This window comes from Pleurodeles waltl, chromosome 1_2 (genome assembly GCF_031143425.1).
Source record: "Pleurodeles waltl isolate 20211129_DDA chromosome 1_2, aPleWal1.hap1.20221129, whole genome shotgun sequence".
NCBI classification, from domain to species: Eukaryota; Metazoa; Chordata; class Amphibia; order Caudata; family Salamandridae; genus Pleurodeles; species Pleurodeles waltl.
Genome location: NC_090437.1, coordinates 541,305,422 through 541,318,695, shown reverse-complemented (window position 1 = coordinate 541,318,695; position 13,274 = coordinate 541,305,422).

Genomic DNA, 13,274 nt, shown 5'->3' with positions numbered 1-13,274 from the left:
TTCAGAGGTCCAGTCTTCTGCCCTAATCCTTCATTGGTGATCATTGTTCCATGTGGTAGGACAGTGGTTGGACTGTCCCGACACCGTTATTTAGAATTTTCATATTCTTGGTTTAAATTCTTAAATGAGTAACAGATTACTAGCGCGCTACCATTTCTTGACATTTATATGGTAGTTTACAAATAGGCAAGACGCGCGATTTATTTCATAAAGGTTTCACTTTGTTATTCATTGCGCGCTACCATTTCTTGACATTTACATGGTGGCTTAAGAATTGGCAAGACGCGCGATTCGTTTTATGGTGTTTAAACATTGTTGTCCATTGCGCGCTACTATTTCTTGACATTTACATGATGTTTTATGAATTGGCAAGACGCACAACTCGTTTCATGAGCATTTAACTTTGTTGTTCATTGCGCGCTACCATTTCTTGACATTTTACATGGTGGCTTAAGAATCGGCAAAAGAAGCGCGATTCGTTTCATGGTACTTTGATCTTGTTATTTATTGTGAGCTGTTATTCCTTGACATATACATCGTGTTTTACGAATCAGCAAGACGCGCGATTCGATTAATTATGATTTGACTTTGATATTAATTGCGTGCTACCATTTCTTGGTATTTTACATGGTAACACTCGAATTGGCAAGACGCACGATTCTCTCCTCGAGTTTAATTCATGTTGTTTATTATATGCTACTATTCTAAGATATTTATTGTGTAATATTCGAGTTGACAAGTTATGTGATTTGTTTCCTGAATCCATATTGTGTTATTCATGGTGCACAATCCATTTATGGTGTTTACTATATACTGTATATATATATATAACTGCAATATGCGCAATTTGTGTTGAAACATTTTAAGAGTACACAGAAGGCCAGAGTTTCTAGATGCAATATTGTATGGTCCTAGTATACATTCTCAAAACAGGATTTATATGACTGGTTTAAAATTTAGTCAGAATGTTTTTTCTGATTCTCATGTAAAGGAAAGTACTTGAATAAGAAAGTTTTCATTTAATTCATCTTGATTCCCCTACAGGTATCCGGCCATCTTGAAACGTAATCATTTTAAACCGAACTCTTAGATTGTTCATGTTGTCAGAGTGACTAGGCTTAGAATCATAGTCTAGTATTGATTTCAGGAGATATAATTTTCATATTGTGTGTTCTAACCTTTTTCTTACTACAGGTCTCCTTCCCAGCTGTTCCCTTCCTGATCCTCTCTTCCCCTCTTGGACTCTCTCAGTCTCTGTGATTTATCTATCAGAGTCTTGGAGCTGTTCAGTGGTGGACGTGTTGGGAACGTGCACAGACCCCGAGGATCTGGTGACTCTGACAGAATAGTGAGCCCACAAATTATTATCCTCCTGGCTTGTGTATGTTCTCAGCATGGCCACGCTAGACGAGTTAGTCAAGGCTATCACCCAGCTCAAAGCAGAGGTGGTATCATCCAAAGAATTGACAACTAGCTTAGCAGAGAGTGAGTCAGTTGCAAGATAAGGTAGAGAAGAAGGAACAAAGTCCCACAGGTGTGTCTTGGCCAGGTACTTCTTCTCAGGCTTCTGGAAGTAATCTGATTTCCCTAAATGTTCCTTCTGCAATTCCTTTAGCTCCCCCAGAACGTTTCTCAGGTGACCCTTTGAAAGCGCAATCTTTCCTGGTTCAAGTGGAACTACACTTCACCTGCAGACCAAATACTTTTACCGATGCCCACTCCAAAGTAGCTTTCTTGTTATCATATCTGTCTGGGGATGCAGCTACTTGGGCAATTCCTCTTGTGCGTAAAAATAGTCCCTTGTATAACTGGAGAAATTTTGTTCGTGAATGTGAGAGATTTTGATTGTAGACCTGTAAGAAAGTCAGCAGATCGTGAATTATTAGATTTACGCCAAGGAAATCAAGACCTAGTGTCGTATTTAGCCAACTTTAACCGGCTGGTTGCCGAGACATCCTGGCCTGAAGAAAAACAAGCGGTCTTGTTTTACAAGGGACTCAAAGAGGAATTAAAAGATATCTTAGCGCTAATCGATCCACAACCTACAGACTGTCAAGAATTAATAAATCTTGTCTTGAGACTTGATCATCGTTTAGCAGAACGTAAAGGAACGCGCAAAAAGATTGAAAAATATTCATGGCGCGATCATGATAACAGAGACTCAAGAACTCCGAAAGAAAGAACGCCGGAACCAATGGAAATTGGAACCATCAGAAGACCTTTGACCAAAGATGAAAAGGACCTCTGCAGAAAAAATGGACAATGTCTCTATTGTGGGCGAAAAGGTCATTTTGCCAAAGATTGTCCAATCAAACCAAAGAACAAGCAAGGTCCAGTTCAGAAGGTCGCAGCCAATGCACCAGTTGAGTTGGAAAAACTAAAACACCCGAGATGCAGAGAAGGGTTGCTCTTGGGTGTCACCGTGGACCCTTCACAATCTAGACATCTTAAACTGGAAATAAGAGTTCAGGTCAAGAAAAAGATCTATTTCAAAAAAGCTCTAGTCGTTTCTGGGGCTACTGGGAATTTTGTTGATGTCCAATTGGTTCGTGCATGGGGGATCCCATGTATTGAAAAGAAGAACCCAGAAATCTTCCAGGCAGTTGATGGAAAACTCTTGACTGGAGGTCCGGTAACTCTTCAGACTATCCCCTTGTCGATGATTTGTGAAGATAAGATTCAAAGAAAGAAACATAAAGAGAAAATCATCTTTGACGTGATCCATGCTCCCCAATATGGGATTATCCTCGGCTTGCCATGGTTAACTCATCACAATCCGGAGATCAATTGGGCAGAACGAAAAATCGTGTTCTCATCTGCGCTATGTAACGAACAATGTCTCCAAAAGATTCAAGTACCAAAAGTTTGCAACTCTTACATAGCTACTGCCGCGGAGAAAGAAATTCAGCTGCTCAAACAGTATTCATCTTACAAAGATGTATTTGATGAGAAAGGAGCAGAGACTCTACCTCCTCATAGATCTTATGACTGTCAAATTGATCTAGCCCCAGGTGCGATACTTCCCAACTGTCGTGTATATGCCCTGTCAGAACATGAAAATCAACATTTACGAAAATACCTAGATCAATTTTTGGAGAATGGCTTCATTGGCCCCTCTAAATCTCCTGCAGCTTCGCCTTTGTTTTTTGTTCCAAAAGCTAATGGAGAACTTCAAACTTGCATCGACTATAGGGGTTTGAACAAAGTCACCATCAAGAATAAATATCCTTTGCCCCTAATTCCGGTCTTATTGGAACAAGTAAAGAAAGCAAAAATTTACACGAAGGTTGACCTTCGAGGTGCTTATCATTTGGTCAGAATGAGAGAGGGTGACGAATGGAAAACAGCGTTCAAGACAAGATATGGCCTTTTTGAATACACCGTCATGCCTTTTGGTCTGTGGAATGCTCCAGCAGCATTTCAATTTTTCTTGAATGACATTCTTAGAGAGTACCTCGACATATTTGCCATAGTCTACATCGATGACATTTTGATCTACTCAGACAATGAAAACGAACATGTCCAACTTGTCAAGAAAATTCTTGCAGCCCTTCGAAAACACAATTTATATTGCAATCTAACCAAGTGTGAGTTTCATGTTACCACAGTTGAGTTTTTAGGGGTTATTCTTACCCCTCATGGTATGGTGATGGCAGAAAAGAAAGTAAAAGCCGTATCTGATTGGCCCACCCCAAAGACTGTTCGTGATGTACAATGTTTCCTGGGGTTTGCAAATTTTTACCGGAGGTTCATAAATAATTTCTCCCAGACAGTGGCTCCAATCACTAAGCTACTAAGAAAGAAAGAAAGGTTTGTATGGTCCCCAGAAGCTGATCAAGCCTTCTCGACTTTGAAGGAAGCTTTCTCCACTGCCCCAGCCTTGACTCATCCTGATGCGAATCAAACTTTCATAGTGGAAGCTGATGCTTTGGATGTAGCAATAGGAGCCGTCTTATCACAACGAAATAAAGACACTGGTCAACTTCATCCTGTAGATTATATGTCTCGGAAGTTGAACGAAGCCGAACAGAACTATGACATTGCTGAAAAAGAGCTTCTGGTGATTTGTGATGCCTTTAAAGAATGGAGACATCATTTGTTGGGTGCCAAATACACTGTTACAGTATATTTTGATCATCGTAATCTTCAATTCATGAGTTCTGCCAGACTTTTGACCCCTCGGCAATTACGCTGGAAGGCTTTTTTTTGCCGAATTTGATTTTGTAGTAACCTTCCGGCCTGGTAAAGATAATCGCAAGGCTGACGCCTTGTCCCGTCAAGAGTCTACCACGTTAGCTGCATTTCAAGCCTCCAGAGCTATCATTGCTCCTGACAAGGTTCTATGTATCATAAAAACTGAAGATGTCTTTGAAGAAATTTGCAACTCTTTCACTGTTGAAAAATGGCAAACATGGGCCCAAGCAGATCCCAAAAGGTCAATCAAGCAAGGTTTACCCTTTCATGGCGCTCGTTTGTTCGTACCCACTACCAAACTTCGCAAGATAGTGTTTCATTGGTTGCATGTTATACCTACGGCAGGTCACCCAGGTACTCCTAAAACTCTTGAACTGATCCAATGCTATTTTTGGTGGCCTACCCTACAAAAGATGTAAAAGCAATGGTAAACAACTGTGAAGTTTGTGCTCGCATTTAAACAAGTCATTCAAAACCAAAAAGGTTGTTACATCCACTTCCATCCCCAAGTCGTCCATGGGAGCACATTTCTTTAGACTTTATTACCGGTCTGCCAGTGGTTCTACAGCATTCAGTAATTCTGGTGGTAGTAGATAGTCTCACGAAATATGGACATTTCATCGCCTGTAAAATATTGCCCACTTCTAGTGAATTGGCAACTATTTTACTGAACAGAGTGGTTCGTTATCATGGACTGCCAAAGGTTATCCTCTCCGATCGGGGGTCACAATTTTCCTCCAATTTCTGGAAGACATGGTGTAAAACACTCCAAGTGACATCTACGCTATCTACTAGTCACCATCCTCAAACAGATGGTCAAACGGAGAGACTAAATCAGACTTTGAAACAATACCTACGTGCCTACGCTGAAAAGGCACTTCATTCTTGGACATCTATGCTCTGGTTAGCTGAGTTAGCTTACAATAACTCATTCCATACTTCTATTGGCGTTACACCCTTTTTTGGTTTATTTGGCTATCATCCTGACACCTTGCCCATCACAATTCCTCAATAAAGTTCTCTTACTCCAGCTGTGTCAGAAACCATCCAGCATTTACATCAAACCCAGAAACTGATTCAACAGCATTTAGAAAAAGCCAAACAAAAATATAAAAGGCATTATGACAAGAAACATTGTGAGGGACCGCAATATCAACCAGGTGACAAAGTGTGGCTTTCCACAAAACATATAGACTTCAAGAAGAAGCACATGTTTAACCCTAAATTCATAGGTGCTTATACTGTCCTTCAGCAAATCAATCAGGTCACCTATAAACTACAATTGCCCAGATCCTTACGGATTCATCCAGTGTTCCACACTTCCCTCTTGAAAAAGGCAGTCCAAAAGGTCCACCCTCATCCAGCTCCTGTTCTAGTACAAGGGAAAGAGAAGAATACGATGTCAAGAAAGTGTTGGATTCTAAACTGAGAGGGCGTAATCTATGGTACTTAATCTCATGGAAAGGTTATGGTCCTGAAAGTAACTCATGGGTTTCCGCATCTGATGTTCATGCTCCAGTACTTGTGAGACGCTTTCATCGTCTTAATCCAAGCAAACCAGGCCCTAGAGCGCGCCTGGGAGAGGGGAGTACTGTCAACACCAGAGCAATACGCGCTCTATTGGCAACAAAAATGCAAAAACCCAGCACTCTCAAAACAAAGTAATTTATGCATTGTGCTGATATGTTGTGGTTTAACCTTTTGCATTGCAAAGTTCAATCCTGAAAACTTATTTTTAATATGCTTACAAATACTGTTCCTCTGCAATGTATTGCTGCAGGTTTTCAGAGTGTGTTAGGGTGTGGCCCCTTGCCAGGGCCTTCCAGAGACTTTCCCTGCAACATGCCTGGGCGTGGTTCTGGGCTGGGCCAAGACTCTATAAAAGAGAGCCAGCCCAACTCCCAGTGCTCACTATTCAGAGGTCCCGGTGCAGAGCAGCAGTTTCTTCCTGAGCTCCTGTCCCGGTGGCCTATTTGGATCTTCCAGTCTTCTGCCATAATCCTTCATTGGTGATCATTGTTCCAGGCGGTAAGACGGTGGTTGGACTGTCCCGACACAGTTATTTAGAATTTTCATATTCTTGGTTTAAATTCTTAAACGAGTAACAGATTACTAGCGCGCTACCATTTCTTGACATTTACATGGTGGCTTAAGAATTGGTAAGACGCACAACTCGTTTCATGAGCATTTAACTTTGTTGTTCATTGCGCGCTACCATTTCTTGACATTTTACATGGTGGCTTAAGAATCGGCAAAAGAAGCGCGATTCGTTTCATGGTACTTTGATCTTGTTATTTATTGTGAGCTGTTATTCCTTGACATTTACATCGTGTTCTACAAATCGGCAAGACGCGTGATTCGATTAATGATGATTTGACTTTGATATTCATTGCGTGCTACCATTTCTTGGTATTTTACATGGTAACACTCGAATTGGCAAGACTCACTATTCTCTCCTCGAGTTTAATTCATGTTGTTTATTGTATGCTACTATTCTAAGATATTTATTGTGTAATATTCAAGTTGTCAAGTTATGTGATTTGTTTCCTGAATCCATATTGTGTTATTCATGGTGCACAATCCTTTTATGGTGTTTACTATATATATATATCTGCAATATGCGCAATTTGTGTTGAAACATTTTAAGAGTACACAGAAGGCCAGAGTTTCTAGATGCAATATTGTATGGTCCTAGTATACATTCTCAAAACAGGATTTATATGACTGGTTTACAATTTAGTCAGAATGTTTTTTCTGATTCTCATGTAAAGGAAAGTACTTGAATAAGAAAGTTTTCATTTAATTCATCTTGATTCCCCAACAGGTATCCGGCCATCTTGAAACTTAATCATTTTAAACTTAACTCTTAGATTGTTCATGTTGTCAGAGTGACTAGGCTTAGAATCATAGACTAGTATTGATTTCACGAGATATAATGTTCATATTGTGTGTTCTAACCTTTTTCTTACTACAGGTCTCCTTCCCAGCTGTTCCCTTCCTAATCCCCTCTTCCCCTCTTGGACTCTCTCAGTCTCTGTGATTTATCTATCAGAGTCTTGGAGCTGTTCAGTGGTGGACATGTTGGGAACGTGCACAGACCCCGAGGATCTGGTGACTCTGACACTTTCCCTCCCCGATGTCTCCGATTTGCGGGAATCCTGACTTCGCCCCGGGGTTGCAAACGGAGCGTTTCCATCGTTCTCTCGGGGGGATGCAAAAGGGTTGGCTGCCCATTTGATGAGGAAGGCGTGATGACCTTTGATCAGATGCGGGAGGCTTATGGGCTTATGGAAGCTGACAGGCTGGCGTACTACCAGGTTCGGCATTGGGCCCTTCAGCCTGAGATCCGCCCATTGGTTTCTAGACCGCTTACCCTGTTCGAGAAGTGGCTTATGGGGCAGAAAGATGACAAAAGAATAATCTCTGAGTTGTATAGACTTCTGCAGGCAGAGATACACTTCGCCAAAACTAGGGGGCAGCAGCACTGGGAGGCAGAGCTGGGGAGGGAGATAACAGAGTAGGAGCGGGAGAGTGTTTCTTATAGAGCGCACCATACAGCCTACCAAATGGCGGGGTCCGAGACAGCCTATAAACTGGCCACATACTGGTATTATACCCCAGCCAGGGTGCATGCATGGGACTCCGCCAAATCTGATCTCTGTTGGAGGGGTTGCGGCAACACAGGCACACTCATACACCTATTATGGCATTGCCCCAAGTTAAATAGATACTGGAAGAGCGTTCTTGATGATGTAGATAGGGTATTTCAGACAGAGATTCCTACATTTCCTTCATATGTTATACTAGGTTTACCCAACCCCCTTACTTTTCCTCTTCGCTCTCGGAGGGGACGACAGATGGCGCTGGCCCTCAATGCTGTGTTACAGACAATTTTGGCTGTTTGGGGTTCGGACAGAGTCCCGACCTACACCTCCTGGCTCCATAAGCTCTGGTTCATTGTGGCAATGGAGAAACCGTTGTTAACGGCGGCACAGTGGGTGGATGAGGTGAGGGACATCCAGATTCTCTCTGCAGAATTCAATGAGTTGACTTACCCTGCATATCTAAGGGTGTTGAGGGTAATGGAGGATGCCTGATTGGGGAGGTTGGTTGGTGCAGCAGGAGGGGGACGTGCTCTAAATGGTTCAGGGGGCCCAGAGGAAGGATATGGGCAGAAAGCGAGACACGACTGGTGACCGCAAAGGGAAGCTCAGTTTTGTTCTTGTATTGTGCATTATGTGTTTGGTATCTATTTGAGTTATGCATTCTTCACATAGACTGGCAATGTTACCATCTGGAGTTGGGGCGAGGCCCTGAGCAGTGAGATTTGGAGATGCAGTAGGGTGTCTCATTTTGCCTGTCGGAGGTCCCCCCAGGGGCATTTGTTCAATATATAGCAGGATCTCCTGCACAATGGGTTTGCCGGTCGACACGGATGTAGGCACCAAGCATTGTATATGATTGTCTATGTTAAATACCAATAAACAGATTTGATCTATAAACAGCATAAAGAGAGTAAAGCCCGCAGATGAAGCTGGCAAAGCAGATAAAGGAGGCCAAATACAAGGGCCTGAAAGAACAGCGGGTCTACAGGACTTTTAGTGACAATTGGAAGCTGGCACATAGAATTTTCTTCAGACACAAGGATTATAGTAAACCAAAGTGGCAGAGAAAACCATCCAGGGCAAGATGTTTGGGTCTGAGCAATAAACTCAATATGCAACAAAAGCAAAAGAAAAACCTTTGGTGTCACAACAGCCCCTCTAGCCCGACTGATCCATGTCCAAGTGGCCTGATGTTGCGGGAGAAGGAGCCCCCAGCACCGGTGAACCCCACAGAGCTTATCGCTCCCACAGATCTGGCTAGCCGCAAAGAGCACAACATTGATCTGACCCAGGGTGAAAACCTTAAGGAGCACCATAAAGGCCCTAAACCGAGCCCAAACTATTTTACAAGAACTAGGATTGATCCAGGTAGTGCAGGGGATACAGTGTTATCCTCCCCCTACAAGGGGTCTCAAGTTTTATGGACCGCTCCAGGAAGTCAGATAACACAACCAGAACAAGCACAAAATGAGCCCGGTGGCATTGTAGGCACAGACAGGAGCCTGGATGACTCACTTATTAGGGAATTGATAGAGTTGGCAGAGACTGCAATAGGAAGCAGTATGGCCACTCATAACAAGAATCAGCAGTATGATATCACTGGAATTACCATTGGCAATAACATCAACACCCCTCAAACATATCAAGCTAATGAAAAGATCCTAACGTCGACGACAGGATTGCCATGTAGTGGGTGGCTGTGCATGCAAGGGATAGCCAATGGCAATCACCTGTTGAGATGCATTACATAGCACCAGCCCAATCGGCGGCCCGGGTGGCTCAAGAATCGACAGACACTTGCTGGTCGGCATCTTCCCCTGAATGGGGTTTTGAGCGGGTCAGCCAGGTCTTACACAGTTCATTGACTCAGGAAGGGTGGCACGCGCAAGACCCCTGCCCCAATGAACAAGCCCGCGAAGAGGACCCTGGAAGAAATCCTGGAGTGAAAACAAAAGGCAAGCATGCAGCCAATGTGGACCGAGAGGTAGGGGGCAGCACTGACTGCAATTATAACTATCATCAATAACTCCTTGCTGGCGGCAGTCAAGGCGTTGACATGGAAATCCCACAAGATGGTGATTCAATTACAGTTAATAAAGTGAATGTGTTGATGGGGAAGTTAGAAGGGTGGTTCTACAGGGAAGGGAGTGGATGGGAGCCACACGGAAGCAATTTTGGACAAACTCTCAGTACTCCCAGAGCTGTTAACCATCTTAGTCCAATCTTGCAGACTTGCGGGGGCAACAGAAGAAAAAAAAAAAACTAGTTGTATGTCACTTGGTGGCAAGAAGCAGGGCACCTGCAAAGGGAGTCCCTCGGCATCTAAGCCTGAGGGTTTGGCTAGCAAGGAGTATGATTGGGCACCCGTCTATGGCGCCCCCACTCTCTCCCATAATTATTGTGAAGAAAAAAGGTCCTGAGCTGCTAAATCTTGATAAAGCTGCAGACCAGCTGCAAACAGTTCCTCCTCTCATGGTGCACCTCATCACTACTGTGGAAAAAAAAGCTTAGAAGAGCTAACATTGGAGATAGGTCCAAAAGAGTTCCAAATTGAACCTTCCTTAACAGTGCTGCCACTATCCCCTACAATCACTGTGGGGAAAAGCAGTCTAGAAGCACAATCAGTGAAGACAGAGTCAAACGAGCTGCGCAAGTTGAGCAAGGGGTATGCTCAACAGCCATCATTGTCAAGAAGACAGAAGAAGAGACTGAAAAAAACACGTAAATCCCCCCCAAAAAAAAAAAACACCTTAGATGGAATCACACTGGGAGACCATTCAACAAAACTGGTAATCCCCCAGAAACATTGGCACCTTATCCCGTTTTTATGCAGAGACTGGCAGTTACCTCAGCACCGAGTGATCGCCCTGTAGGGGAAGATGTTCCATCTAACACTGAGCCCAAACCCCAAATCTGTGACAGTAAGGCGGTATTGGCTAACAAAGAAACTTATAACCCTCCGTCTAGAAACGCTGGGTTGGGTGTTCCCAACACAACATTTAGTCAAGTACCATCCACATTAGGAGCTAGGTTGGTTAGAATTTCAGTACCAGGGTTAACAAAGGGGCCTTCTCTAGATGGAGGGGAGCTGCCTGTGATGCAAAAAGAGTTTACAGGGTACACGGAAACAGCACAGGTGCCTAATTACACCCCAGTGCCTTACCCTTTGGGCATGAAGGGTGGGAGCAGCATCACTGAAGGAAATCCAGATAGAGAGCTCAATAATATGTCATTTGTCTCCTACAGGGCCGCAGGTTTGAATAAACAAAGTAATAGTGACAATGTAATCGACCAGCATCTGAACTCTGCAGTCACCACTTCTGCACCTCATGGGGCTAGGGGGTCAGCTGGGAGAGGGTCTCAATCAACAGGAAGTTCAAGATCAGGCCAGGTGGGGGCTTGGAGCAGTGAGAACAGATGTCAAACTCGTTTAGAATCAGATTATGAATACACCAGGGTACTAAAGATAATACCCGTAAACCATCAGGAAATCACGGATCGGTCGACCATAAGCTTTACCCCATTATATGCTTCTCAGGGGTCTTGAGACATTCATAATAGATCGAATATCCTACGTTTAGTACATCACATATCGGCATTCACAAACTTAATGTCATAAGATCTACTAGGGGTAAACTTTAGCACCCTCACATGGATTAGTGAGAATCAATCAACAGTGACCACATGGTCTGCACAAAGTATTATTGACAGATTCTTCGAATATGAAGGCCTTTTAGAAGACTGAGGTATAAGAATTAGCAAGGAAGTCGGAGAATGGCACCAACGAGCCTTATCCTTTGGAAACCAAGCATCATCAATGGCGAGAGAAAATCCCAATGTATTGAGAGGAACCTCAGCCATGAATCCACTACTCCTGGGGGAAAAAATAACCATACAACTGATAAGGGAAACTGGTGAATTCAACCAGGATGGGCCTAAGAACACAGGTAGGGCTCACACAGATGGGTTAAATAAGTGACATAATATTGTGAGGGGGAAAGGTTGGGATTGGCTCCCTGCAGCACTGTCTATCAAAGGGAAGAAGTGTATTTAGTGCTGACTGCACTCTCATAAAATCTGAATTTAATCCATCCAAAATAATTAGCTGGACCGTGGCTGGCCTGGCTTCACTAATAACCGGCGCTGGCATCGGACCTTTGCAAACAAGGCAGATATTATGTGTTTCCAAGAAACATGGTCGGCAGAACCTCTGGCTATAGAGGGCTTTAAACATTTCCGTCCCCTGCCCACAAAAAAAAAATTGTTTGGTAGGTGCATCGGAGGCCTTGCTATATATGTCAAGTTAAATCTGGCCATTAAATTAGCACTGTGGGAGAAAAAACTACCCCGGTTACAGTGATAAACATATACATTAACCCCTATCAACGAAAGAAACTGATGACAGCCAAATCCATACTGACCTTACTGAAGGAGTTTGTCTATGATCACCCAGGCAATGAGTATGTGCTGGCAGGGGATTTTAATTCTCGCCAGCTTGGCAAGGAAGGGGATCTATGTCGAGACCCCGTAAGACTGGCCTTAGAATCTTTTCTCAATAAATATGATTTAAAAACAACGGATCGTAGCAACCTTGTAGTGGGCACATGCATTCCTACTTTTAGAAACATTTCTACAATAGATTATATCTTTCTAAGTCCAACACTCCTGAGCCGGTGCCTAGGCCATAAGGTGATCTACAGAGCTGAAAGCGATCATAACCCAGTGGTAATAAAAGTTGATCTAGGTGCTACAAGACATTACCTGTAAAAAGCATGTGGTCGTCAACTTGTAGAATGCCCCTTAATAAAATGCATTAAATGGTCTGCAGCCTACAAAATAAAATATGAGGCATGGAAGCAGGCAAACGGACCAATAAATCTTCATCAGGGGGTTGGTCAAATAATAGATCAAAGGGGGCTGGTGCGCAAAATAACTAAAGCTCACCTCTGCAATAGAGTGCACCCAGTCAAACTGGGGGTAAACAGAATAGGATGGCTAAGCAGCTAGTACCCATGGAATGGTTACAGCATAAAAAGAGATATCGGCAGGCAGAAAGGGGCTACAGGAGGCTTAAAATTCTGCCCTCAGAAGCACTAAGGAAGTCAGCACGGAAAGACTACAAAAGGACACTATGGATGATGAAAGTCAAAGAAACGAAGAACGCTGGAAACATCTGGTAACATTGCTTCTGTCTCACAAAAGCAGAGAATTTGGGTATTTCGTCAGTACATTGCTCTACGACTCTGAAACAAACACTAACGTGATCTCTGCTAGTGTTTGGGAAAGGCATGTGGGAAATCTCTATGCAGACCCGAAATATGCAGGGGATCAAGCTCACAATGCTGGTCTCAATGAATCGGATGAATTAGACGGTAAAATTGGCCCTATCGCCATTAAAACTGTGCAAACTATCCTTGGCAAAATGAGGCGGGATGGGGCCCCCGGCCCTAATGGCCTACCAGGGGGTATCTTCAG